The sequence below is a fragment of the Pan troglodytes genome, chromosome 6 (assembly GCF_028858775.2).
Source record: "Pan troglodytes isolate AG18354 chromosome 6, NHGRI_mPanTro3-v2.0_pri, whole genome shotgun sequence".
In the NCBI taxonomy this organism is placed as follows: domain Eukaryota; kingdom Metazoa; phylum Chordata; class Mammalia; order Primates; family Hominidae; genus Pan; species Pan troglodytes.
Genome location: NC_072404.2, coordinates 174,454,688 through 174,482,606, shown reverse-complemented (window position 1 = coordinate 174,482,606; position 27,919 = coordinate 174,454,688). Strand labels below are relative to the sequence as shown.

At 39.9% G+C, this 27,919-nt stretch overlaps 1 long non-coding RNA gene across 1 annotated transcript in view; it reads left to right on the top strand.

The window, feature by feature from the left end:
- The window catches only part of LOC107971826 (uncharacterized), a 51,757-nt gene extending 23,838 nt beyond the window's left edge, over window positions 1-27,919 (top strand). Inside the window, exon 7 of the long non-coding RNA XR_010159103.1 lies at window positions 393-27,919. This is a non-coding gene — a long non-coding RNA (uncharacterized LOC107971826). The remainder of the gene's footprint in view (window positions 1-392) is intronic.

Genomic DNA, 27,919 nt, shown 5'->3' with positions numbered 1-27,919 from the left:
CCATCCTTCACAGCGAGTTTGTGTCTACTGAATCCCAGACTCTTGGAGGCTGAAGGGTTACAGGAGGTCGTGTGTCTCACGTCGCCACTTCACAGTTGAGGACTCCGTGACCCGCTTTGCTCAGTGGCTGCGCAAGATGAGTAATGACCTGAAACAGGGAAAATGTCTTGGATACATCTTGCGTAATGAGGAGAAAAATGCAGCCATGTTGCAGCCTGATAAAATACTCTGCCAGTATCCTGCCATAAAATGACAGGCGAATTTTCAGTAACAGATTCTCTAATAGTTCTATGGTCTTCTAGATGCTAAACTGTTTAAGTATCTACATTTTCTAAGCCCGCCTAATGGAAATATTCTCAAAAAACATAAACCCTTTATTCTTTCTCAAATAGGTTACATTAGTTATAATATACACTCTGGAGGTGACTTGACCTGTCATTGTGAACAACTATTGCTCTTGGACGACCCAGGACATAGGCCAGCCAGTACGTACCCCAGTGTGTTGGAGAATCGCGCTTGGCTTCTTCCTCTGTGCTGAGTCATGAAAGTTGCCAGAGCAGGTGCAGTTACACAACCTCCAGGCAACATCACATGATCGTTCAAAAAATAATCATCAAGTCCAGGATGCAGCATCTGTCGCAGTTCTGGGCATAGGATGACGGTCTGAAATACACTTACTAAATTTGAATAAGAACGGGCTCAGGTCAGTGATTATCGCTAGTGCCTTATCAACACCCTGTGGCTTTTCAGCATTAGTCCCCATATCCTCGTCCGGTGTGGCACTGAGAGCAGTGGATTAAGTTTGAAGGGCCTGTGGATCATTCAGCTGGGGAAGTCCAGGTAAAGAAGACGATATAGGGGAGCTCAGAGCAGGGCCTGGGCCTCCAGCCTCTTCTGGACAACAGCCATGTAGAGCCAGTGAGCTGAGGGCTGTGAGGAGCAGGGTGGAAGGTAGGGAGGGGTTACATGAAGTTGCATAAGGGTTATTTTCTTTGTAGAATTTTTTTAAGATAGGAAAACATGACAATGTTTATAAATTGGAAGAAAAGTACAAGTTGTGAAAGGGAGAGGTTGAATCCAGAGAGGGGAGGAATAAACTTGGAGAAGAGAGACAGTGCTCAGGTGAAATGGGAGGTGAGTGGAGAAAGCTGTGTAGATGGAGATGAGTTTGTGGGGAGGGGCAGGAGGTGAGAAAGCCTCTTTCTTTCTTTGCAAAGCAGGACACTTCTTCAGATCTCATTTTCAATTTTGCTTCTTTTAGATTATTATTCCTATTTTCAAAGCAAGCTGAAACTTCACTCATGAGATTGTTCTTTTCCCAGGAGTCATTGGAAGGTGAATGTTTACAGCTAATGTCAAAGATCTCTTGAGCCTTGATAGCTAGTCTGTATTTGGCAAGACTTCAATGTTAGAAGATTTAAGATACTTTTAGTCTGAGTAACAATCACAATTAACTCATTTAGCCTGGCTTAGGCTGATTTGGAGGAGATGGAAGTAAAGGCTCAGTTCAAGACTCACCTTCTTCATCGAAACTTCTCCAATTCACCCCATTCTTCACTGGGCTACCTCTTCATATGACTGTTATCATCCCTCTATAATCTGATAGGTCAGTCAGCTGGGTAACAATCAACCTTAAAATTTTAATGTCTTGTGACCACAAATTTAGTTTTTTTTCTGCTCCTGAGTTTGTGGGTCAGCTGAGGTTTGAGGATCTTCACTCAGCTCATCTGGTCTTAGATCCAGGTTCAGGTATGGCCCAGGCATGCTCTATCTGTCTTATTCTGAGGCTCAAGCTGAATGGGTTACAGATACCCAGGAGTAACTGATGATGACAAAGCAGGAGAAGGCAAGGGCAGCCCCACAAACATTTCAAAACCTGCTTGTGTCAAATCCACTATCATTCCTTTGGCCAAAACAAGTCACATGGTCAAGGAAGTATACTCTGTCCAACCATAGGGAGTCACAAACTGGGTATAACAATTCAGTCTGCAACCCCTGGCTTGTCAGTAATCTCACCTGAGAACCTGTCAGTTACCTGCTCCATATACGCACATGAGAAAAAATTGTAGCTTATCCTTCTCCTGATTCCACTGTATTTAGAGTAGAAACATCTTGGGACAGGGCTTGGATTCAAAGATTGGCCCCATCACCAGGATACATCATTTGTTCTTTGGCAGCTCTCTTTCCTCTTCTGCCAAATGGGAAATAAGAATTCTGTGAACAGATACGATAGGATACACATATAAAGACATTGGTCAGATATGATATGTATGGAGATGAGAAGAGAGTTGTTTAACAATATTTTAAAACTTAGGGTTTATTCGTGACCATATCCAATTTCAAACTAAGCCATGCATTTAATCTTGATTTGCTAAGAAAATTTGCAAACTAAGCCGGTATTGATTTTTGTGGTTAGGGATACTAGAAAACCAGTAACTGTGTTCTCATCGTAACAAAGCTTAGCATATTCACCCCAAAGCAAAAAAAAAAGTTCCAGAGGTGGGGTCAGTGGCTTTGCATAAGCATGGACTGGGCAGAGTGTGTCTTCCTCCACCAAATGGCACATGGTTGACCTCTTCACTTAAAGGAGACATACTCAACAATGTGTGTCACACTGTGGACTCTGCCCAGTGTATACGGTACACGTGCATTCAAGAGAAACAAGGTTTAACCAAATGCATTCAACAGCAGATACTTGAAGCTTACTTGAAAAAGCCTCAGACTGCTCACGACAGGTGCTGGCTGTTGAATGTTGAGACAGAATTTTCAAAACCAGATGCAAACGAATCCAGTCATCTGACACTTGGTGTGGCTTGAAAAACAATATACTGATCTGGTCTTAATTTTGATCATTTGTTTCAAATGTGCTGTTTTTATTTTCTCATTCACCTAAACATTTCCACTTCCTTCTGCTGACATTAAGGGACAGAGAAAGGTATCTGTTGGTTGTTAGGCTCAGAATTCCATTCATCTAAAAGCCAGCTAAGCCCTAGCTAGATGCAGACATGGAGGAAAGTTGACCCATGCAAAACTTCTCTTGGGAGTCCCATTTAATACTCATCAGTCTTCTTGTTGCCTGCTTCTAATTCTGCAGGTCCTCCTTGGTTTCTCTTTAAGCCAGCACTTATTTCCATGGTGGGTTGGAGTGAGGAACAGTGTTGCAAAGGCAATTAAAATGTTGACAAATTGGGGCCACATTTTGTTTATAAATAAAATAAATTTCTGTGAATAGCATCCAAAGTTTCTCAGTTACTAAAGAACTCAGATATTGGGAGGCTGCTAAATTAGGGTAAGTGCTAAAAAATCTGGCTGATTCGATTTGTGACTTGAGGGGAAAAGAGATATGCAGTTAGAGATATTTTCAGATTTGGTATTGAGGTTATCACTGTCAGAGAAAAGGAAGCTGAAATTAATTACTAAAGTTAAAAGCTGGAGTGTGAAGGACTTAAAAGCCAAAATTTACTGACAGACTTCTTTTCATTTTTAAATCTCAAACATTAATAAGAGCAATTAATAAAATTATCAAATTGTTCTATTATAGTTCTTGGTATTAGAGGCTGTAAACCATCTGGATCCTCAGGGTATCAAAAAAGTAAAGACATTCATGAATTACCAACTGGGAATTTGGATCAGGTCTCGCATAATGAAGCTCATGCACAGTAGCTGCTGCTCACTCTAAGTCCTCTAGGGCATTTTCAGTAATTCAGCAGAAAGCCACACTGACATCATAGAAATTCATTACAGTTAGCAAAAACAGTTTTAGAAAAAAATGATGAATAATCAAGTATAATCTACTTTAGCAGTTTAACAAAAATTCTGCTCACTGATTTAGACTAAAGATTTTGAAATTTCAGAGTTGGTCTAAGGTATTAAAATGTTCTTAGGTAGCTTGTGAGTGAGACCATTTGCTTTTGGTACTACTCTCAGTGTTTTTCTTTCTGTAACAGTGCCAAGGGTTAAGTGTCTCCATCTCTTTCATGAGCATAAAATATGTACAATAATTTTGCTTTGTTTTTTTATTGGAATTTAAAGCAGTATTGCAAGATCAGATACTGTGAGCATATTCTCATATCTCTTCAATACAAAAAAGGGGCAAAGCATAATTTATTCCAGAGGAGATCTGGATGCATTTAAGCTTGCAACTATTACTCCACATAAGTTATCTCTCTATGTGTTTAAATATGATTATGTATGTCAGTTGAGAACTTTTAGGCCGGGTGTGGTGGTTCATGCCTATAATCCTAGCCAGGCGTGGTGGGAGGGGCCTGTAATCCCAGCTACTTGGGAGGCTGAGGCAGGAGAATCCTTGAACCTGGGAGGTGGAGGTTGCAGTGAGCTGAGACTGTGCCACTGCACTCCAGCCTGGGCAACAAGAGCAAAACTCCATCTCAAAAAAAAAAAAATCCTTTCAGGTTTTGGTCCTAGATAGAGTAGCTGACAAAGATAAAAGATCTCAAGAGTTCAACCAGTTCCATCACCCTTTGGCCACTGAGAGGTTTAATTCTATATATTTTTGGTGCCTACTGAATATTTCCATCAGATATAAGACATCACAGCCTTGGAAAGGAAGTTAGAAACCATCCATCATGTAGATCAGCATTTGGAAAAGTCTGTTCCATAGAACAGCTCTTTCTTGAATGAAATAAATAGCTCTCCATTGAAATTCCATGAAGGTCATATTCATATTGAAAGCTCTGAGATGTTCTATACTGGTAAAGTCTCCTTCACTTTGTTTTAACAAGGGTTTCTCAAATGTGTTTAACCACAGAGCACTTTTTTTCCTTGTGATGTTTGCCACACTCCTTAGGAGTAACCTCCCATGTTACACACTGAGGGCAAGGTTGTACTAGACTGTGAGCTCTTTAAGGTCTAGGAGCAGCTCTTTGCTGGATCTTGGATTCCTGGTGCCTCCCACAGTGCTGGCAAGTGGTAGGCACCTAATCAGTGTTTGCTGAGTGGATCTAGTTCAACACCTTCAGGTCGTGAGTGAAGAGCCTGAAGGTCCACACAGTTAGGTAGCTGGCCAAGGTCACACAGGTCATAAGGGAAAGAATGACAAGAAGCCACTTAGATACCGAGGCAGAGAATAGCCTGCTGAGGCCAATAGACAGAGTCCAGCTTTGTCACCAAAATGGAGAATGTGTAAGATGAGGCACAGAAGAGTGGTGGGGCCAGAGAAAACACAGCAGAATGTGGCTGACAGGATCTTAGGAAGACGAAGTTATGAGGTGCTGAGCAGAGACAAGCAGGAAGTAGCCATGCAATTATTTTACTATCTGTTATCGGTTATTTGTTTAAGTGTACCTGGATTCAACAGAGTAGTCAAATCCATCCCTTTCATCACTAAACACTGAGATTCCCACTGACTTCTACCTACCATAACCAATTTTCCTGGAATTTATCAAATATTCTTGAAAATCTACTGCAGTCAACATAAATTTGTAGAAAAAATATGTTATTTTTTAATATACAAAAACTTCGTATCTTAAAATGTATTTAAAAACTCCAAATATTTATAAACTCCTGTTCTGGGGTCATTTGTTTTCTGTAATAAAAAAACCGTGAAAAGAACACTGTGTAAGAGTGAATAAGCCCAGGTTCAAGTCCTGCTGCTATTAATTGGGGTGTTGGATAGAACACAGCTCTCCATGTATCAGTTTGCTCATTTGTGAAAAAAAAAAAAAAAAAACATTCACAGCAGATGATTTCTAAGGTTCCACCCAACCTTAAAATGTTAAGTTTCCAGGAAAATTTTGTGTAATAACATTTCTTTACTGGAAAACAAAAATTTTGGCTTGCTCTTTTGACTGGGGATTTGGTTTAGCAAGAATATTATTGCTCATCCTTTGAGAATGTGAAGCTGTCAGGTAAACATCAGGAAAAATTTTAAAACAGAAAATTAATCAGGGAAAGAAAATACTTGTCAGGTGTTTTAGAATCAGAGAAACCCTAGTTTACATAATAAAGCATCACATAAACTGGCAGCAAGACTGTCCCACAATCCACAGAGGAGAGAGCTTTAAGGATATAGCCATGAAAATTGCAAGCAAAATAAGAAATGAAACTTAGTTTTCCTGATGATATTCTTTCCAGTATCTCTAAGACAGTTCCTTAACTTCCAATTATGTTTATTAATAGTTACTGAGACTTTAAACTATCTGGCCTAAAGTTCTTTGGTGACTTCCATTGATGTTACTGGATGGCCCAAACTTTTCAAGCCAATGGTTCATGGCCATCATGAGCTTACCACTGTCTATCCTCCATCCTGGCATTGACTCCCGTCTTCTCAGGCTGGTCAAGTGCATTTCACTTCTACCCACTCATTCCTTAAGTTTCCCTCTGTCTCTGTGCCCTCATACTTGTGACAGAATGCTTTCTCTTTCCTTAAGAAAAACAGCTAAGTGGGGAAAAGGCGGGACCAACAGCCCCCTGAGCACACTCTTTAAAACAGGTCAAGTGTTGATTGGTAAGACTATGACAAAAAGGTGTTGAAGAAGCTGTGGGAAGACAAGATCACTTCTCTAAAGTGGTGGCCACATTGTAGGGGCTTTAATGCTCCACACTGTAGGAGTATTTTAGGTGCTCCTCCCTGTGTCCCCAGTGATGACAGAATCTGGTGGTGCCTCCACACTTCACCCTCTCCTGGGGCAGGATATATGATTGGGCATCTTCAAGGGGATTTGACCTTCATATCATTGGGGAAGGGCCTGGTCTCAACAGAGCTTAATCAATAAGCAACCATATTCTTTCTCAATATGCTATAGTATGCTATAGGTCCAACATTATATACACATTATTGTATATGGTTACTTTTTATTTATTTTTTATTTTTTGAGACAGAGTCTTGCTCTGTCACCCAGGCTGGAGTGCAGTGGTGTGATCTCAGCTCACTGCAAGCTCTGCCTCCTGGGTTGAAGCAATTCTCCTGCCTCAGCCTCCTGAGTAGCTAGGACTACAGGCACCCACCACCACGCCCAGCTAATTTTCTGTATTTTTAGTAGAGATGGGGTTTCGCTGTATTAGCCAGGATGGTCTCGATCTCCTGACCTCGTGATCCACCTGTCTTAGCCTCCCAAAGTGCTGGGATTACAGGCATGAGCCACCGTGCCCAGCCTGTGTATGGTTACTTTTTAAATAATTTATGAGAATACAGGAGAAAAAGTATGCATTTATGTATTTTTTAAAATAATTACATAACTATCTTTACTGGTTGTGTGTGTGTGTGTGTGTGTGTGTGTGTGTGTGTGTTCAAATTACTATACGGAATCACTTGATTTCAGCCTGTAGAACTTCCTTTAGTATTTCTTATAAGGTGGGTCTGCAAGTAATAAATTATCTGTTTTTGTTTATCTGGGAAAACCTTTATTTTTACTTCAGTTTTGAATAATACCTTTGCTGGATATAGGATCCTTAGTTGACAGATTTTTTACTTTGAAAATTTTGAATATGCTATCCCATTGTCTTCTGGCCTCCATCTTTTGTGATGTGAAGTCAGCTGTCAATCTTACTAGGATTCCATTATAAGTAATGAGTCATTTTTCTTTGCTGTTTTCATAATTTTCTCCTTATCTTTGGCTTTCAGCATTTTTACTATGATGCATTTGTTTGTGGATCTCTTTGAGTTTACCTTACTAGGAGTTTATTGAGCTTTTGGAATCTGTTGGTTATTGTTTTTCAATAAATTTGATATTTTTTTCCACCCTTATTTCTTCATATATTTTCTTTGGTCCCTTCGGTCTCTCCTCTCTTTCTAGTAATCCTAATAAGCATATATGTGTACCTGATGGTGTTCCACATTTCAGTGAGGCTCTGTTCATTTTTTTCTTCATTCTTTTCTCCTATTTTTCAGCTTGCATAACATCTATTAATCTTTTTTTCAAATTTGCTTCTTCTTTTTTTTCTGCTAGTTCAAACCTGTTGAGTCCCTACAATAAGGTTTTCATTTCAGTTGTTGAATTTCTCAAGAATTTCCATTTAGTTATTTTTTATAATTACTCTCTTTATTGATATTCTCAATTTGATGCAATATTATTATCATACCTTCATTTACTTCTTTTTTTTTGAGACAGGGTCTTGCTCTGTCATCCAGGCTGGAGCACAATGGCATGATCATAGCTCACTGCAACCTCCACCTCTTGGGTTCAAGCAATTCTCATGCTTGAGCCTTCTGAGTAGCTGGGACTACAGACAGGTACCACACTGGGCTTTTTTTGTATTTTTAGGATAAATGGGGTTTCTCCATATTGACCAGGCTGGTCTCAAATTCATGGCCTCAAAAGATCCACCTGCTTTGGCATCCCAAAGTGCTTGGATTACAGGCGTGAGCCACCACACCGAGCCCATTTACTTCTTTAATCAAACTTTATGTCTAACTTAGAGTCTTTTTTTCTGTTAAATCATACAACTGGTCACTCTCAATGACAGTTTCTGCTCACTCCTGCTCACCCCCTGCCCAGTATATGGGACATACTTTCCTGTTACATGGCACACTTTATAATTATTGTTGTAACTGGACATTTTAGATAATATACTGTAGCAACTCTGTGTACTGACAATCCCCCTTGGAGCTTGTTACTATTATTTAATTATTTGTTTAGTAATTGGCTGAATTATTTTAGTAAAGTCTATTCACTCCTGTAAGGTACATGGATGTGCTTTGGTCAAGGAACAGGCTGAGGTGAATATCCAGGCATGCATGACTCAGTGAGTTTGGAACACAGGCGCACACCTCCACTTATTATACAACTGCTTGTGTAAGTTCATTCTTGGCTCGAGCCACTATTGTCTGATAAAGGTATAATTGCCCTGCTGACACTGTGTATAGAGCTCAACATGGCTCATGTGCAAACACTCACACCCAAAGAGAAGGAGAGAGCCAAAGCTGTCCATCTTGCAGATGGACAGGAGGGAGCAAGGACACAGCTCAGCTTGCTCATGCCCAGAGAGAGAAAGAGTTCAGCTGCTGACCTTGAAGGCAGCAGGTTGGTAGGTTGGTTGGTTGGTTGGTTGGTCGGTTTGTTGGTAGGTTGGTTGATTGGTAGGTTGGTAGGCTAGTAATTACTGCTATTACTATTACATCTGTCATTTTTTTTCTTTCCCTTGGCACACTTATTTTTAAATGATGCAGACTTTGTGTCCTCCTGCAGCAGTAGACTTCCCGTCTCCTTTAAAACTTTTTCAAAGGGAAAAGGGGGAAGATGGGCTTGTGGCTCCACAGAGAAGTCAGCTGTAGATGCTGCCTAATGCCAAACGCCAGCTCCCTTAGACTCAGTCACTGCGGACACCCCTGCAGCACTTGGCAATGACTATTCCCTCTTTCAGAGTTGCCTCTTTTGGGATCCAGGACCCTGCACTCTCCTGTTTTTCCTTCTACTTTCTGGCAATTCTTCTCTTTAAGCATCCTTTGTGGGCTCCTCTTTTTTTCTGTCTGGTCCTCTTCAATTTCCCTCCTGCCAAGACTTGGTGGTCCACAGGGTCCTGCCCTCTGCTGTCTTCTCTTCTCTGCACAGTTCATCAGCCTCTAAGAGCCCCACAGTGCAGGTAAGCACTGAGGATAACATAAGTCACACAGGTGTGTATGCTTTGTAAGGTATACAGGGGAGTCACATCATGCATGCATTTGACTGTTTATGCACAGCAAAGCAAAATCTAAACAATGTGTATGTGCCCAGAAAGAACAAGATGAGAGGTGACAATCTGTCATGTGCCAGGTTATCTCAGGATGCATCAGGCCCCCAGGAGGCACCATTTTTGACTGAATATAGTTGAGATAAGGGTGTGCCACACAGCCTACCCAAGCCAAACTACTGCTCAACTCATGAAGCAGCAAGCTCCTTAGATGTGAGGGGGAAAGTTGCCTGCATTGGCATGATTCAGAGAAATCTACCTCTGTGTCATCAGAACTTACAGGTGATATAAGGAACCCCACAGCCTGTAATTTTGGCTCTTTGAGATGACTTGAGACCTTAACCCAGAATAAGATGAAACACCTCCCACCTAGTCCCATAGATGATCAGAAATTGTGATAGTACAGGAAAGATGAAAACAGCAAATCTGAAGTTTTGACTAAAAGAGTATGGGGAAAGGATCTTACTCAGAATCGAGGTTTCTTTTAAAAGATAGTTGTGAGTTGATTATTATCCTGAGCTACTTATTCAGATCACTCTTATTTCCAGCCCGCAGGTGGAAATTCCTGTGGGTCCCAACATCCTACCCACAACCAAGAGCAACTGTGTTATTTCTGTGAGGTCCAGACATAAATGTACCTCTTCTCTCTGCATTTTTTCTTACCTTTGTGTTTATATTTTTAAGTTTGGAAATGCTCTATTACCTCAGGATGCACTAGGCCAAATTAACAGAACATGCAAGGCTGACAAAAAAAAACAAACAAGGCAATCAACGAATGCTAAGTGAACCACAAAGATGGCTTTTCTCCTTAGGGGCATGTTGGCTTGAAAGAAAGTTGTACCATATTCTGGAAACAGGAATAAAATAACTCTTCAAAACTCCCAGACTAGAACTCAGGTGCTGAGAAAGAGGTTTATGCTTAGGGGAGAAAAAAGAAACTAAGCTCCAGATATTTATGCTAAGTAAGATTAGGGCAATATGGTTTCACAAAAATACACTGATGGGAATAGAGTATGTCTAGTACATTGGTAGTCTTCTGCTGTATGAGATGACTCCTCAAATCACTTTCTGTACCAGCCTTCAAAAAGATAGGCCAGAATCCCAGAGGTTCAAAAGTTAGTCTGTTTGAAAAGATAAAGGGGAAGTCAAAAGGTCTGAGAACCAAGAAAGCTGATGGTGTAACTCACAGTTTGAGGCCAAAGGTCTGAGATATTGGAGGCCACTGATGTAAGTCCTAGAGACTGAAAGGCCTAAGAACCTGGAGTCCTGATGTCCAAGGGCAGAAAATGGTGCCCAGCTCAAGGAGAGATAACAAATTTGCCTTTCCTATGCCTTTTGGTTCTATCTGGGTCTTGATGAATGGGATGGAGCCATTCACATTGTGGGAGGGTGGATCTTTACTCAGTCACTGATTCAAATGCCAGTCTCTGCCAGAAACATGCTCACAGACGCACCCAGAAATAACACCTCACCAGCTATCTGGACATCCCTTAACCCAACCAAGTTGACACCTGAAATTAACTATCACATATAGTTCCACAGGTGAGAAGGGGTGAGAAAATTAAAAGCCAATGTTGTCTTCTTGATTCAAAGAAATAACAGGCAAATCATAGAAACGAAAGACTGTGGCTAAAATAGAGTTATAGCTTAGTGTTTTTACAAGATTTGAATTTAAATACTTTTGGGGTGTGAACCCCAAAAATTTGAGATAGGTCTCAGTTAATTTAGAAAGTTTATTTTGCCAAGGTTGAGGATAAGCGTCAACTGACACGTACTGACAACATGTGCCCAAGGTGGTCAGAGCACTGTTTGGTTTTATACATTTTAGGGAGATACGAGACATCAATCAACATATGTAAGATGAACATTGGTTCAGTTTGGAAAGGTAGGACAACTCAAAGCAGAGTTGGGAGAACTCAAAGCAGGGAAGGGACTCCCAGGTCATAGGTAGATAAGAGACAAATAGTTGCATTCACTTGAGTTTCTGATTAGCCTCTCCAAAAGAGGCAATCAGATATATATTTATCTCAGTAAGCAGAGGGTGACTTTGAATAGAATGGGAGGCATGTTTGTCCTAAGCAGTTCCCAGCTTGACTTTTCCCTTTAGCTTAGTGATTTTGGGGCCCCAATATTTATTTTCCTTTCACAGATGGTAAAAAAACTAATGAAAATTAAATAACTCCTTCACTCCAAATTATCTTCTGTTCATTGTTGAACAATGAGTGCACAGATACAATTACTAATAATATTGTTTTCTTAATTTTTTGCTTAACATTATCTCATACGGCATTTACACGATTATATGATTGACTATTTAATCTTTTTTTTTTTTTTTTTTTTTGAGACAGAGTCTCGCTCTGTCACCCAGGCTGCAGTGCATTGTTGCAATGTCGGCTCACAGTAACCTTCACCTCCTGGGTTCCAGAGATTCTCCTGCCTCAGCCTCTGAGTAGCTGGGATTACAAGTGCCTGCCACCACACCCAGAAAATTTTTCTATTTTTAGTAGAGACAGGGTTTCGCCATGTTGGCCAGGCTGGTCTCGACCTCCTGACCTCAAGTGATCTGCCCACCTCAGCCTCCCAAAATGTTGGAATTATAGGTATGAGCCACCGCGCCCAACCAGCATTACTTTAATATTGGACATTGCAGTTTTAATTTTTTCTTTAATAAGTTATACATAACTTTCTTTTGGGATTTTCCTTTAATTTTTTTTGTACGTGCCATACAGTTCAAATGACATAAACAGTTTTCCTTTATATAGTGCTAGACTTCCTCTCAGAAACATTAATGTTACTGAGAATGTACAAACATGCCTCCATGTTTACAAACATGTTATTTTATCACTCTTACTTACATGTGCTAGTTTAGGGAATAATTGTTCATAATTTCTAGTTATTCTCTTTTCTATTTCTTTATTCCTCCCTGGGAAGGCTGTGAGTCCGAGGTACTAGTTGGGAGTGCATCATTTTCTCCTCTTCACAGAAAAGCCATTCTCCTGCAACTGGGGAGGCCATTGACCTGGAAGGAGTCCATGGCTTCAAGAATGAGTATGAGCCCATTTCAGCCCCCATCCCAAAGTCTCCATGCCCTTGTGAGTCTCACTGGTGCTGCTCCTCCGTCTGGTGCTATTCCTGGACCAAACTGAGGATCGGACGGCTATTTCTGGTTGCCCAATAATAAGATGCAGATGAACTGCGGAGGAAGTGAGTTTTTATTTCTGTAACCAGTTACATGGAGAAGGCCTGGAAAATATCTCCAGACCAACTCAAAATTACAAAGTCTTCCAGAGCTTATATATATTCTAAGCTATATGGCTATGTGTAAATGTGCATTCATCTAAAGACATAAGTGATTAACTACTTTAAATCTATAACCAAGATCCGAGTCTTGAAGACCTCCCCCTGGAGCCTCAGTAAATTTACTTAATCTAAGTGGATCCAGGTGCTGCGGTGATTACCCTTATTTTGTCTCCTGCTAAATTATGGAGATTTGGGGAGTTCCTTCACAGGACCTGAACACAGTTCTGTTTGTTTGATGATACTCACCACTATCCTGGAGACGGACAACAGAAGCACCTGGACGGGCTCTGTTCATTTGGTGATGCTCACACCATCCAGGAGACTGAGAGCAGCAGCACCTGGACAGACTGGCCAGGGCCTGAGATCTTCCACAGCCTGGTTCCCAGCTTGTCACAACTTATAGGAGGAAAACAGGCCCCTTACAGCAGCACACTTATGACAGGGTAGACCTTTTACTTTCTGGAATGTTTTGTAAAGTTTATGGAATAATCAGAAAATGTAGATTTGCCTGTTTCCTGAATTTTTTTTGTTCTGTGGCACTCATATTATTTAAGGTGAAGAAAGCACAGAGTGGAGGCAAAGATAGGACACAAAAGACATATTTGTCAGCAATACCCAATGCAGTCGTTTTCAGTTTAAATTCTTAGAGTTTTTAGACAAACTATTATTGAGAAGCCCAATGTATAAGACTTAAGAAAATATAAAAGGGCTGGGACCCTAGAGTCCTGCTACCTCACTCCTCTGAGCCCTGATGGTTTCTCAGGGAAGAGTTTGAAAACCACAATCCTGTTGTTTTCCTTTTTATCTTTCATTTTAAATATAATTGTTTAGAATTATGTTAACCCATTTTATTTTGGTTGTGAAAAGATAATGAACTAATGACTAATAGTTGACTATCCAGTTCAACTATTTCACAGATAACTTTGCCAAATTCACAGAGTTTGTCAGTGATAAAACTGGACCTGGGACCCAGGTTCCCTGACGTGCAGCCACTGAATATCCCACAATTCCTGATGTCCATTAGCTTTGACTGAAAAAAAAAACATATAATTTATTGGGAAAAAGACCATAGTAAACTCCAGTTTTAGTCATCTCTATTTCAAAATTTGTAATTGTGTCTTCGCTGTAGTTATAAATTCATCTTAGTGGTTTGTTGGTTGTATTATACTTTTGTTGATATGCTTTTCTGATCTTCATTAAGATGATGGCCAGTCATAGATTATTGTTTACAGCCAACACCATAATTGTCTATTTTAATAATGGTAAATAATGAAACCCAGTGCAAATCTGTCAAAGCACAGGCCATTTGACCCAGCCTTGCAACCCCCATAGCTACATTTTCAGTCACGTGGACTGACAGGTGGTTACACTTCACACTGAATATACACAAATGCATGACTGACACTTCCCATTTGGGCCTCCCAGGGTGACTTGTTCTGGTTTTCACCTTCCCCACTTGATCTTATGTAGTAAGGAGGCAAGAAATGCCCAAGCAACTCAAATTCTGTTTTACCAGTTTGAACCATAACTATTGAGACAGACTGAAGTGTTTGAAGGAATGACATAGAAGGTCTATGGATTTTTGGGTGGTGCATGTGATGTCATCAAATTAGATTCCTCCCTTGTGTGTCCATAGACCTGTGCTTTAAAAGACCTTTCAAATGGAGAAAAACAAAAACCATGGGTGGAGATGCTGAGAAACAGCTCTGCTCAAACAGGCTTCCATCCCTGCTGCACAGCTCTCCCAGCCTCTTCCCTGCTCTGTTCTCAAGGTCTTGGCCCTCAGCTCAACAACTCATTCTTGCAAGAGTCGGCTGAATAATTAGCAATGCCAAACAGAGTGAGTCATGGGAGGTAGCTGCTTCTCAGGAATATCTGTGTTCTGACATATACGTATATTTGTTTTTCTTTTTTTTTTTTTGAGATGGAGTCTCACTCTGTCACCCAGGCTGGAGTGCAGTGGCATGATCTCAGCTCACTGCAACCTCTGCCTCCCAGGGTCAAGCGATTCTCCAGCCTCAGCCTCCCAGGTAGATGGGATTACAGGTACCCACCACCACGCCTGGCTAATTTTTGTATTTTTAGTAGAGACAGGGTTTCCACCATATTGGTCAGGCTGGTCTCGAACTCCTGACCTCATGTGATCTGCCTGCCTTGGTCTGCCACAGTGCTGGGATTACAGGCATGAGCCACCAGGCCCAGCCAGATATGTTTTTAAATAGTGGTAATACAAAGCTTTTAAATTCCATTGTGCAAATCTCTAACATGATGGCAGGTGTAGAAATTGATATCTCAGTGCAGAGAGCCTGTGAAACATAGTAGTGCTAGCCCAAGCTCACTGCAAGTGAAGGTGGGGAAGTCATAACCCAGTACAGAAGAGTTAGACTATGGGTAATGAGGTTTCTGCAGAACCTCCAAGATAATGCAGAGAAATTCAGTTAAGAGCATTGGGGATTTACCTGTATACAGGTATATGCTGAGAGAGGTCCCAGTGAGGACAACTTCTCCACCATGGTCTCACACTCCTGAAAGCAAACCCATGAGGTATGATGAGGGAAAGTGGTTTGTTCAAATAGGTCTTTGGTTTGTCAGTTTAAAACTGGTTACCACAGAGTTCAGTGTGGGTCCCCTGCTGGAACTTTAGTCTGTCTGTGGATTTTAGGGACTGGCTGAAACTTCACATTTAGAAAGTCAATCCAGATGATACGGTTGAGTCACAGACCACAAGCAGTCATGTCGGGCTGTTTCTATGCTGACCCTGATCAGCTCTCTGAGTGTGGCTATTGTTCACGGCCCTGACCACTTGGTTTGTGTAATTTCTTGCACCCTCTGGATTAAAAATTCTGAGAATCCATAATTTCATTAAACTCAGGTTTTATCCTATCCAAGATTTGTTCCAAATGACAGCATGCTGGAGTCATGCTAGGACATGCTAGTCAATGCTGGGGCTAGAGTGACTCACTGCTGCCTTGTGCTCCCCTCCTTCCTGTGTTGGGGGCTCCACTTTTACCCCTGTCCTGTTCCCACATCCCAAACTCCCACCTGGCACCTAACTGTTCAAGGGATCACAATCAGGGCATGTCTCCCACATGGCTTCAGATGCAAAAAATTAACCCCCCCACCAAGTAAAAGCATATTGACCTCACATTTCATTTTCCAAGAGCTCAGTCTTTTGCTAAATAATTGGAGATCAAGTTTCTGGCAATTAACAAATACAAAGGCATTACTAATGGAAACTCTTAATATATGACCACCTCCTAAACTTTTTTACGTTTTGAAAGAAAAATTCCTGGGACAAATGTCTAAGCCCCAAAGAAATAGCTCTCCTGAGTTGCATATTGAGGCACTCAGGCAGAACTGATAGAGGCATCATTGTTAATACAGTAACAACAGATACAAATCCCGGAGTACTAATTACGTGTCAGGCCCTATACTAAGTGCTTCTTATGTAATATATCAGGAAATTATCATGAGAAGCTTATGAGGCAGATATTATTATTCCTGTTTGTACAGATAGAAAAAAAGATGCCCAACAATGTTAAGTAGACTGCATAGGTCATACAGCTAACAAATGGCAGAATTGGGCCAAACATTTAACATCCACATGTTAGTGTCTTTTAGCAAGAGATTTTCTACAGAGAAGTCAAATTAGATCACAGGTATTTGCCTCTTGTGCTTAAACAGGCTCTTATCAGGGCTAGCCTTTGGCTTTTTTCCATGAGAACATTTTACTGAGTTTATTTTGTTTTCTTGATCTACAATGCCTAGGAACTCTAAGAACTGGGGATGGAAAGAAAGTCCACTCCCTGAGATGATTTCTTGTCACCTTTTGGCTACGTCCTGGATCTCAGAACCAGGCCTGCTTTTCCTGGCTATACATGGCAAATCCAACTGGGAAATTTAAATTTTTGTTTTATGTTTGAGAAACAGGACCTAATATGAATGTTTGTTCTAGTTGTGTTGACTTAATGCTGATAGAGTTAAATTTGAGCTCTCAGGATCTATTTTTGTACTCTTTGTCAAACGTGTTCCTTCTCCATTGGTCTCCATTGGCTTGCAGTAGTGGTGCTGCTCTGTGTCTATTTCACACCTTACAGCTCCATTTATTAATGCCTTCAGAATCTTCTTTATGTGCCTTCTATTTTCTTTGTGTGATGCGTGGGGCAGAGTCAGCTCTGGCTAAAATGTCAGAACGAAGAATCCTTAGTGCAGCTCATGTATCCATGCTGAGTAAATGCCAAGAGTGGCTGTGAACCTTCCCTTGACTCTCCTCCACAGCTGCCACTCAACCAAGACCCTGCATTCTAAGGGTGGTCAGTCTGTTAGTCACATGGAACTAATGCACAAGAAGATTGGATGGATTGATGAGAAGCTAAACTTTCCCAATAATATTTACATTTTTAAAGAGGGAATATGTCACAATAAATGAGCTCCTGCCTGATAAACATCCTGCCTAAAACCCTTCCAACCTATTGTTGCTTTGCTTCAAGAAGAATACAATGATTGGTGGAGCTTGAGGCAAAGCGACAAAGCTTGAGGAAAGGTTTTAGGCAAGATGTTTATACTTCTCTTGTACTTCTCAAGTTAGTTATTGTACTTTTCCACTCCAGAATTTCTGTTTCTTAATAATTTCAATCGCGTGATATTTTCTATTTGGTATGACATTATTCTCATACTTTCCTTCAGTTCTTTAAGAATTTTTTAAAATTTCTTTGAGTAGATTTGGAATATCTGGTTTAAAGTCTTTCATGAGTAAGTTCATCATGTGAGCTTCCACAGGGACACTTTCCATTGATTGCTTTTTTCTCCTGCATATGGGCTGTACTTTCTTGTTTCTTTTTGTGTCTTGCAATTTTTTCTTAAAAATTGACATTTTAAATATTATAGTGTGAAAACCCCAGGAATCAGATTTTGCAACCTCCCCAGGGTTTGTTATTGTTGCTGGGGCATTTTTTGGTAGCTTTTATTGTTTGTTTACTGACTTTAAAGAAATAATTCTGCCAAGTCTGTATTCTCTTTCGTATATGAGCACTGAAGTCTCTACTTGGCTAGCTTAAAGGTCAGATAATGAATGGATAGTGATTTCCTTAAGTGCTTGGAACCAATAAGTCTGTCACTATTTCCTGAGGGGGTCTGTATGAGTGATGGGGCACACTTCAAACATTAGTAAGTAATGAACAATTCTGCCTTAGCCTTCCCTTGCTGTTTGCTCAACATATTAACGTCAGCCCAAGATGAGAGTTGAGGCTTTCTCATGTCTTTCTGAGTATGCACTTGTTAAAAGAAAAACCTTAGACAAATTTAATTTAACAAAATTTAATTGAGCAAAGAATGATTCATGAATCAGGCAGCCTCCCAAACCACAGCAGGCTCAGAGAGACTCCAGCACAGCCATGTGGCAGAAGAACATTTATGGGCAGAAAATGGAAGGTGACAGACAGAAAACAGAAGTGAAGTTCAGCAACAGCCAGATTGATTACAGCTTAGAGTTTGCCTTATTTGAACACAATTTGAACAGTTGGCCCACTTTAATTGGCCAAAACTTGGTGATTGGCACAAGAATAGGCTAGTCTGTTTATATATCCAGTTAGGTTTCAGTTTACTGTGTATAGAAACCTTAAGGGTGAACTTAAAATATATAAGGAGGCAGCTTTAGGCTAAGCTTAATTTAACAAATTCCCCCTTTTGATCATCCCCTTGATTTTGAGAGATTGCCGAAAACATTAGTAATTGACGTCACTATCATCAAGTAAATGTACTGATTTGGTCTTGAAATCCACTGAATAATAGCAGAACAGAGGGTTTTGTAAGGTAGGTAGAAGGACATCAAGTTATTTTTTTTGGTAAGGGTTAGAGCAGAGGGTACTTCCTTGTGCTTGACTCTCCTGTTTACAGGAGAGAAACAAAACCTGGTCGGTTATAGGACCTATCTCTTTCCTTAAAGTCTTAGTTAAATTATGCCATATGTAGTATGAGTGACTCCATTTTGGTTTGGTCTGGTCTGTTGGGGCCTAGTGTATGAGCTCAGTTCAAAACAATGGCCTCCCATAATTTTGTTTAAGAATTACACCCTTTTTGTCAGGTTCTCACTTAGGTGAGAGTATGACTGGTACGATTTGGCTCTGTGTCCCCACCCAAATCTCATGTTGAATTATAATTCCCAATGTTGGGGGAAGGACCTGGTGGGAGGTGGGATTGGATCATGGGGATGGATTTTCCTCTCATTTTTCCTGTGATAGTGAGTGAGTTCTCATGAGACCTGATGGTTTAAAAGTGTATGTCACTTCCCCCTTTGCTCTCTCTCTCTCCTGTTGCCATGTGAAGATGTGTTTGCTTCCCCTTCACCTTGTGCCATGATTGTAAGTTTCCCGAGGTCTCCCCCACCATGCCTTCTGAACAGCCTGCAGAACTGTGAGTCAACTAAACCTCTTGTATTTATTATTTATTTATTTATTTATTTATTTATTTATTTTTTGAGACAGAGTCTCGCTCTTTCATCCAGGCTGGAGTGCATTGGCAGGATCTTGGCTCACTGCAACCTCCACCTCCCAGCTTCAAGCGATTCTCCTGCCTCAGCATCCCAAGTAGCTGGGACTATAGGCATGCGCCACCACACCCAACTAATTTTTGTATTTTTAGTAGAGATGGGGTTTCACCATGTTGACCAGGATGGTCTCGATCTCTTGACCTCATGATCTGCCTGCCTTGGCTTCTCAAAGTGCTGGGATTACAGGCATGATCCACCGCACCTGGCCAAACCTCTTTTCTTTATAAACTACCCAGTCTCAGGTAGTTTTTTTGTAGCAATGTGAGAACAGACTAATACAATGACCAAAACCTGAGGCTTTAGTGCCACTCTCAGTTACCATCATTTTGGATTTCTAGTCTGAACACATCATTCATACGTTACAGTGCCCTCATGGTCACACATTTATTTGAGCTCTTGTCATTCCAGTGGAAGAGATACCATTTGACATTCTTGAGATGCCTGCATGCAAGTATTTAAAACTTTTGAGAGAATACAGAGTACTAGGGAGACTACTATTATGACTATCAGGAGGATAATACCAAGAGTTTGCAGTATGCTCCTTAGCTAGGGTCCCCATGAATCAAACAAACTAAACAAGTTGATCAAAAAGTGAGATAGACAAAGAGCCACTCACTTTAACCAAGCAGTCTGTTCATTAATCTCCTACAACTGAATCTCTATAGTACCCAATGTATTTCTCCATGTGCAAAAAGAAGTGCCAGCAACTACACAGATTCTTCCTTGCCTAGCCAGTAAGTGATCCAGAATGATTCTATTTTTTATTATTTATATTATTTATCCTTTAGCATAACTTTCACAAGAGAATTTAAGATCTGTTGTCTAGCCATAGCCTTTACAGTAGAATCTGCTATAGGGCCTATCAGGAGGGATAAATTTCTAATCATTGTCTCATTTACTCCAAATCATAGAAAAAGAAACCTCATAAATTATGCCTATCTAGAAGGGCAAAGTCTCCTGACAATGTTCTCTTTAACCTATGATGTAGGTTAAAATGAGTGAACCAGTGTTCTCTTTCTGACTGATGATGAGGCAACAAATGTACAATTAAAATTTCTCACCTACGTTGACCCTTCATCTTTCTTCTAAAAGGCATAAGATTGTTCATGTATATGGCTGGATGCAAAATCATTCACAAATAAAACTATAGCAGCTGAGTGCACACCAATGACACCTTTTTCACTTTTATTGTTCACGGGGGAATAAGAAAAAAATGGAAAGTTAAGAGTCTGATGATGGCAGACAAGTCTTGATCCATGATGTTGTGAAAAAGCTGTCTGTATCAAGGATGCTGTCTGCTTCTGGGGATAAACTTCCCTGGTTAGATTTACCTTAAGGTTTCCAAGGGGTGAACAGTTCCAAGAATGTGGAGGGGGCCTTCTGAACTGTGAGATTATGAACCCAAGGTTCCAGGTCCTGAAATTTTGCTGCAATGAGGATGGCAAGGGCATCTGAACTGTGACATTATGAACCCAAGGTTCAAGGTCCTGAAGTTTTGCTGCAATGAGGATGGCAAGGGCATCTGAACTGTGACATTATGAACCCAAGGTTCAAGGTCCTGAAGTTTTGCTGCAATGAGGATGGCAAGGGCATCTGAACTGTGACATTATGAACCCAAGGTTCAAGGTCCTGAAATTTTGCTGCAATGTGGATGGCAAGGGCATCTGAACTGTGACATTATGAACCCAAGGTTCAAGGTCCTGAAGTTTTGCTGCAATGGGGATGGCAAGGGCATCTGAACTGTGACATTATGAACCCAAGGTTCAAGGTCCTGAAATTTTGCTGCAATGTGGATGGCAAGGGCATCTGAACTGTGACATTATGAACCCAAGGTTCAAGGTCCTGAAGTTTTGCTGCAATGTGGATGGCAAGGGCATCTGAACTGTGACATTATGAACCCAAGGTTCAAGGTCCTGAAGTTTTGCTGCAATGGGGATGGCAAGGGCATCTGAACTGTGACATTATGAACCCAAGGTTCAAGGTCCTGAAGTTTTGCTGCAATGGGGATGGCAAGGGCAGTCTTTATCTGATGTTGTTTTTAGAAGACCCAGTCTCTAAGTTCTAGATTGTGAAAGGTTTGATTGTCCTCGGTCAGTGGACCATAAAAAAGATTTCTTTACCTGGTGAAAATACATCTTGACATAATGCATTAAAGCCTTGCAGCATTTAGTTATATCAGGGTTCAGTAGTGGAAGATAAATGACGTTGTATTATTAGGGGAATAGGTCTTCCAGTGACTATTTTGTAAGGTATCACCTTATGGTTTACACTGGAAGTGGATCTGATTGCCATTAATATAAAATACCTTCGACCAAAGCAATCCAGTCATTTCAGTTAGCTTTACCAAATGTTGTCATATTTATAAAACCTTATTTAACTGCTTTAAAACTTATCCAGTGAAACAAGTACTTCCATCACTGGAGATTTCTCCAGGAATGTCCCATGGGGAAAACACATTTTCTAATAACCTTTTAGCTACTGTTATAGAATTAGCCCTCTTGCATGGAAAAGCTTTCATAGAACCAGAAAACATGCATTGAAAATGACAATTGAATGAAATCCCTCTGTAAATGTTTAAATGCCCGATCATAAACAGAAATGTACCTGCAGTTTTGATTGTCCTCTTAGGAATAAGAATTTAGCAAACCAAACATTGGTCATCAACTATTTTAGCAACTTAGAAGAGTCACCAAACCAATATATATATTTTTAATTTGGATCATTTTATTTCTTCAATGATGAGTCATGGAATGCAGAGATTTTAATAACAAAAGCTTTAAGGACTCAGGAAGATGAAGCAGCTGTTCTCCAGGAGCCCACACTTAACATTGGACTTATATTCTCTTAAATACTGATTGTTTCTCCAATTTAGGTGCATAGCACTGATAACCAATAGATTATCATAGGTAATTTGACTTTCACCATGGAGTTCATTTAAATTGCATGTCTTAACAATTTCAGTACTAGCTGATTTAGCAGGAACATCTGGCAAAATATTTTCTTGGTATTCAATTAGTTTTTTTCCTGCCTGGCTTAGTAGTTTTATAAACCAGCCAGTCTCTTCATTAGAGTTCCAGGAATTTTTACCCAATCCAAATGATGTGGTCCTAAAGTTATTAGAAACTTGTGTTCAAGAGCATGTGTCAGGGTTCTTCCCATCCTTTCATGAATCTCTTTAAAGACACCATATTCTAGGATTTTATGTGCTTGTGAAGTTTTAAGAAACTGCATCAGAATTAAGCAATTAACTGTGGAAATGACTTTAAATGGTCATAAAGACAATTGAAAAGGAAATTTGGTTATTTCTGTGGTTTACAATAACTCAACATAATAACCAGAATTATGACCGATAGCATATACCCAGACATATTAGGATTTTAGAAATCCCATATAACTTTGGAACATATATTAATAACATATTCTTTAAGATATAACTTAAGAAGGTTAAACCATCCTTTCTTGTTTGACAATGCTTCCCATGTAATTTCACATGTCAAATAATCCTGTTTATCTCCCTTATGGATGCTTCAGGGGACCTTCATAGCATCCCAAAGTTAAAAGGTCAAAAAAGACTTAATTTTGAAGTTGAAATTTGATTTTTAGGAAGCCAATCAAATATGTCAAAGTTTTAAAACACATTACCAAAATAAGATCACAAGTCACCGTAAAATAATAGTCATTCATTTAGCCAAAGTGATAATTAAAAGATTTTTTAAACAAAAACCTGTACTCTTTGAGAGAGGAGACTTAGCCATACTTCCTGTACAGCCTGTGAACCACGAGCCAATTAAACCTTTCTTCTGTATAAATTACTCAGTCTCAGATAGTTCTTTATAGCAATGGAAGAATGGACTAATACAGTGAGCTAATACCTAAATGACCTTCATGAATTTTGTTGAAAGAAACGGCTTGGAAACTATCTGATCAGCATGAGATTTGTCACTCAGTCATCTCAGTCACTTTCCTGGATCAATATTTGTATTTTGAATTTGCTGTTAGTGTGCAGAGGCTGCACCTCCATCCCAAGTGCATCTGAAGGCAGTTCCCTCTGACCAACGAACACATGTGGAAGTTGAGAATCTAGAAAATGACTCCCTTAAAACTATTCATGTCCCTGGAAGGTCTTCCCATATCCCCAACAACATGCATTCTCATTTGAAGACCACTGACTATTCCACAGCATAAATCAGCCAACATGATTTGTTGAGTGATCATGAAGTGCTGTAGATTTCAGATATCACCAGCCCCACCCACTGGGATTCAAGCTGACTACTCATTAAATGTCCTCTTTGATTCACTTTACCTTTCCCTGTGGAAGAACTTGTTTAGGCCCGTTTACTAAATCCTGATGTAAGTCAACACCAAATTAGAGAAAATCACACTTTTCAAAAAAAAAAAAAACTTTAGATTGATTCTCAAATGCCAAGTTTGAAATTTTCCATAACACAAAATAATTTGGAAGTCTGATTAAAGTGAGTAGGAATGATGCAAAATCATTAAGTCCAATTATTATTATTATTATTATTATTATTATTAGATCATTTCACTGTAGGACAGTTACTCCATAGCTAGTGTTTCTTAGGGAAAGCATCTTTTAACCTCAGAGTACATCTCACAAAGCAATGATATGCCTTTGAAAAGCAATGCTAAATAGACATTTTACAAATGGAATCATGCTGTCCACACATTAGGCAATTTATTATTAGAGCAATCCTAAGATTTTTTTAAAATAAAGAGATGCCCTATGCTGAATGAAAAAGCTAATACTTTAATATGCTTTCTTGTCAAATGTTCATTTTCATATAAAGGGCTTTCTTGGCAGGGGTTGCTGGGGAGCTGGACACAGCTGTCTCATTTTACTGCTGCTTGCCTTACTGTGTTTTGCCTTTTCTTTCAATGTACAAAACTGTGCACTCTTTTCTTAGCTCTGGTAGAGGGCTCAGCAATTAGCCTATGAAAGGCTATTACAAATTTTCAAATCATAAAATGTATGCTACACTGACCATGATGACTGATGTAAAATATACTTTAAGCTGTCTCAGGATTTTGAGTCTTATTCATTGGAACATAAATGAGCAGAGCAATGATAAAAGAGATTATTATGGTTGATAAAGTGTCAATTAAAAGTCTTTAATATGCTTCTTCTAGGAGATCATTAGCTATTAATTCAATCATTTGCTAATGCAATACAAACCTTTCCTGACTTGTGGCTGTCTTGTGTAGGCTATGTACTGATGTGAAGTTGCTTGTACTTGGCCTTCACTACTCCATGCACAATATATGATATTGGAATTATCTCTTTGAGCTGAGGGATGTTTTATTACCCTGATTGTGCTCACCACTCTTGTCTTCCCCAGTACATGAGAAATCTGAAACATTTTCTATGTTATTAAGTCAGTGTCACTTGTGGATGGTTGTGACTCCCCATCCTCACTCCAATTCTCATAGATGGAAACAGAATTTGTATTTATGCATCAGCCAATAGCTCTCCTTCAGCATTTTGCATATTTAAATAAATGTGGTTCTGATCATTTCTTTTTTTGAGATCATTGCAGATGTGTCTGATGATGCCACACATAACAAAGAGAATACTTGACTGAGATAATCTTATTTCAGAAGGCTGGCTTGTTAATGGGTATCTGTAACTACGACCTGAAAATACAGTCAACAAGAAAGAAAACCTCTGCCTTGCACAAACATATATGTCTGAATGCGTGAAATTTAAACTGCCTTTTAAGTGACTGTTATTTAGTACCAGTTAGCTAGATGACCCTCCCTGGGGTTGGAGCATCATTAGGTATCAGCCTGAGGAAATGAAGTGCGAGGTAGATCCGCTGACAGGAGGTCATGAGAGAGCTAAATAATTTTTAAAAAATGGAAGTGTCTTCTGGTACCTAAGCTGAGAGACTGAGTGTGGGAGGCTGTAAAGCAACTGGTGGCTAAAGCCAACATGAGCAAAGCCGAGGAGTCTTTAGTTCAAGAAGAAGGACCAGGAACTTGAAGGTGATGATCCCTGGTCTCTCCATCAAGGGCATCCTGTAGTCAGCTTGGTCAAAGAAGCTTGGCTGTGTGCTGTGTTTCAGTGTCCCCTCCAGAGTTTGTGTTGAAACATACTTGCCATTGTATCAGAATTTACAGAAAGTGGGACCTTTAAGAGATGATTAGGTCATGAAGGCTCATGAAGGTAATGAATGCATTAATACTGTTATTATGAGAGTGGAATCCCAATAAAAGGAAAAGTTCAGCCCAATTTCCTCTCTCTGTCTCATGCATTCACTTCTGCTTCTACCCTTGCCACATGAGATGACGTTTGCCACATGCTGGCACAATGCTTTTGGACTTCCCTGCCTCCAGAACTGTAAGAAATAAATCTCTTTTCTGTATAAATTACCCAGTCTGTGGTATTCTGTTATAGCAGCAGAAAATAGGCTAAGCACTGTTCAATGATTAATCTCCCTTGCTATTTGTTTATTCCAGTAATTGGCATAAATTGAGACTAGCAGAGGGCATGTCCATTTTGTGTTGCTATAAAGAAACACCTGAAGCTGGGTAATTTATAAAGAAAAGGGGTTTATTTAATTTAAGTTCTGCAGGCACCAAACCTGAGGGACTGCCTGGCTTTATAAGAACTCTCAAGGGAAGTAATTACACTAAGAACCAATCCAGTGTCTCAAGAACAAGAATTGCACCAAGCCATTCATGAGGGGTCCACCTCCATGACCCAGAAACCTTCCACTAGGCCCAAACTGTCAACACCACCACAGTGCTGATCAAATTTCAACATGAGATTTGGTGGGGATGAACAAACCGTAGCCACACCGTAGCAGTGGGAAGCTGAGGTGAGAAGGTGCGGGGTGTGAGGAGTCCTACACAGACCTACGGCTTAGTCACTGACTGCAAGCTGGTGGGGTGAGAGGCCTAGTCCCTGGGGTTCGGATGGTGCTGTCACCGTGAGTGCAGGTAACATGTAGCTCACCATGCTGTTTGGTTATAAAGCTATAAAACTTATTTCCTATTTAATGTTTTTCCTGGCCAGCTTCTTTCATGCAAAAAATAATGTCCCAACATGACAGTGGGCATTGCCTTTTGCATTTTCTGCAGGGCAGCCTGTGAAGGTGGCAGCAATGGTTTGTTACTTTCCCATCTCTCCTTTCCTGTGTTTTTTGCACTTTTGCTGCTTCTCCAATGGGGTCACAGTGAGTTCAGGATGCCAGTCCACCCACACTGAATAACATTATGCCCCTGGCCCTTTCCTCCCATCTCTATTAACCTGGTGGACATGTGGCCCTCCCATTACTTCTTTCCTTGGCTGTTGTAGTGGCAGTTTATGATACACTGAAGTAGACAATACACTAAAAAGGTAATATATCCCTTCCAGAAAAAAATCTTATATGGAAGCAGGATTCCTACAGATAAAGAGTTTTAAATCCACAGGAAAAATTTAATGGGGGATGTTTGGTAGTGTAATTGGGTCAAAGCCTCATATATTATAATTTTTGGTGACTGTTCTGCCTATAAAATATGTAACCTACTTAGGGATAGGTATTGGTCAGGCACAAATGTTTTTCTTTGTTTGGTTATGAAAACTCTGAAAAATACTAAAGAATGTATATGATACATATCACGTGATTACATAGTGCATTTAAGGACAAACCAGCTGAGTAAACAGATGTTACTATCAATGTGTTAGGAATCTGCAAACAACCCCCCCCGCCCCGGCATCAGAGCCCTCTGTGGGCTCCTTTCTAGTCACATCCCCTGCCTCTTCCTAGAAGTAACCATAACCAGATTTGTGTTTATAGTTCCACTGTTTTCGTTACAGTTTTACAACATATGTGTATATCTCTAAATGATGAGTTGCAGTTGTCGAGTATTACATGTTTTAGAACACATTACAAGTAGTTTCTTTCACTGTGTGTATTCCTTCATGACTTTATTCCTTCAATGTTATGCTTTGGAGATTTATTCTTGTTGACATGAATAGCTGTACATTATTTGTTTTTCCTGATACATACTATTACATAGTGTGAATACTTCTGAATTATTTGCCCATTCTTTTGTTGACAGATCTTTGGGTACTTCCAGATTTCTACTATTACAAACCACAGTGCTTCAAATATTCTTACACCATATCTCAAAGTATATATATGCATGATTTCTCTCATTGAAACCTAGGACTGGGAGTATAAGGTTATAGAAAATGTACCACATAAAGTTGATTAGATTACTGCTATATTGTTTTCCTAACTAGTTGAAGGAAATGATATTTCTACCTGCAGTACATAAGGGTGTGTGTGTATGCACACACATATATAAAATGATATACATTTGTCATATGTATCATAGCTAACATTTGCTCCCAATCTGAGGCCTGCATTTTTGCTTTTGTCAAAGTGTTTTTTGTTTGCTTATTTGTTTTTTCATAAAGATAAGTTATTAATGCTA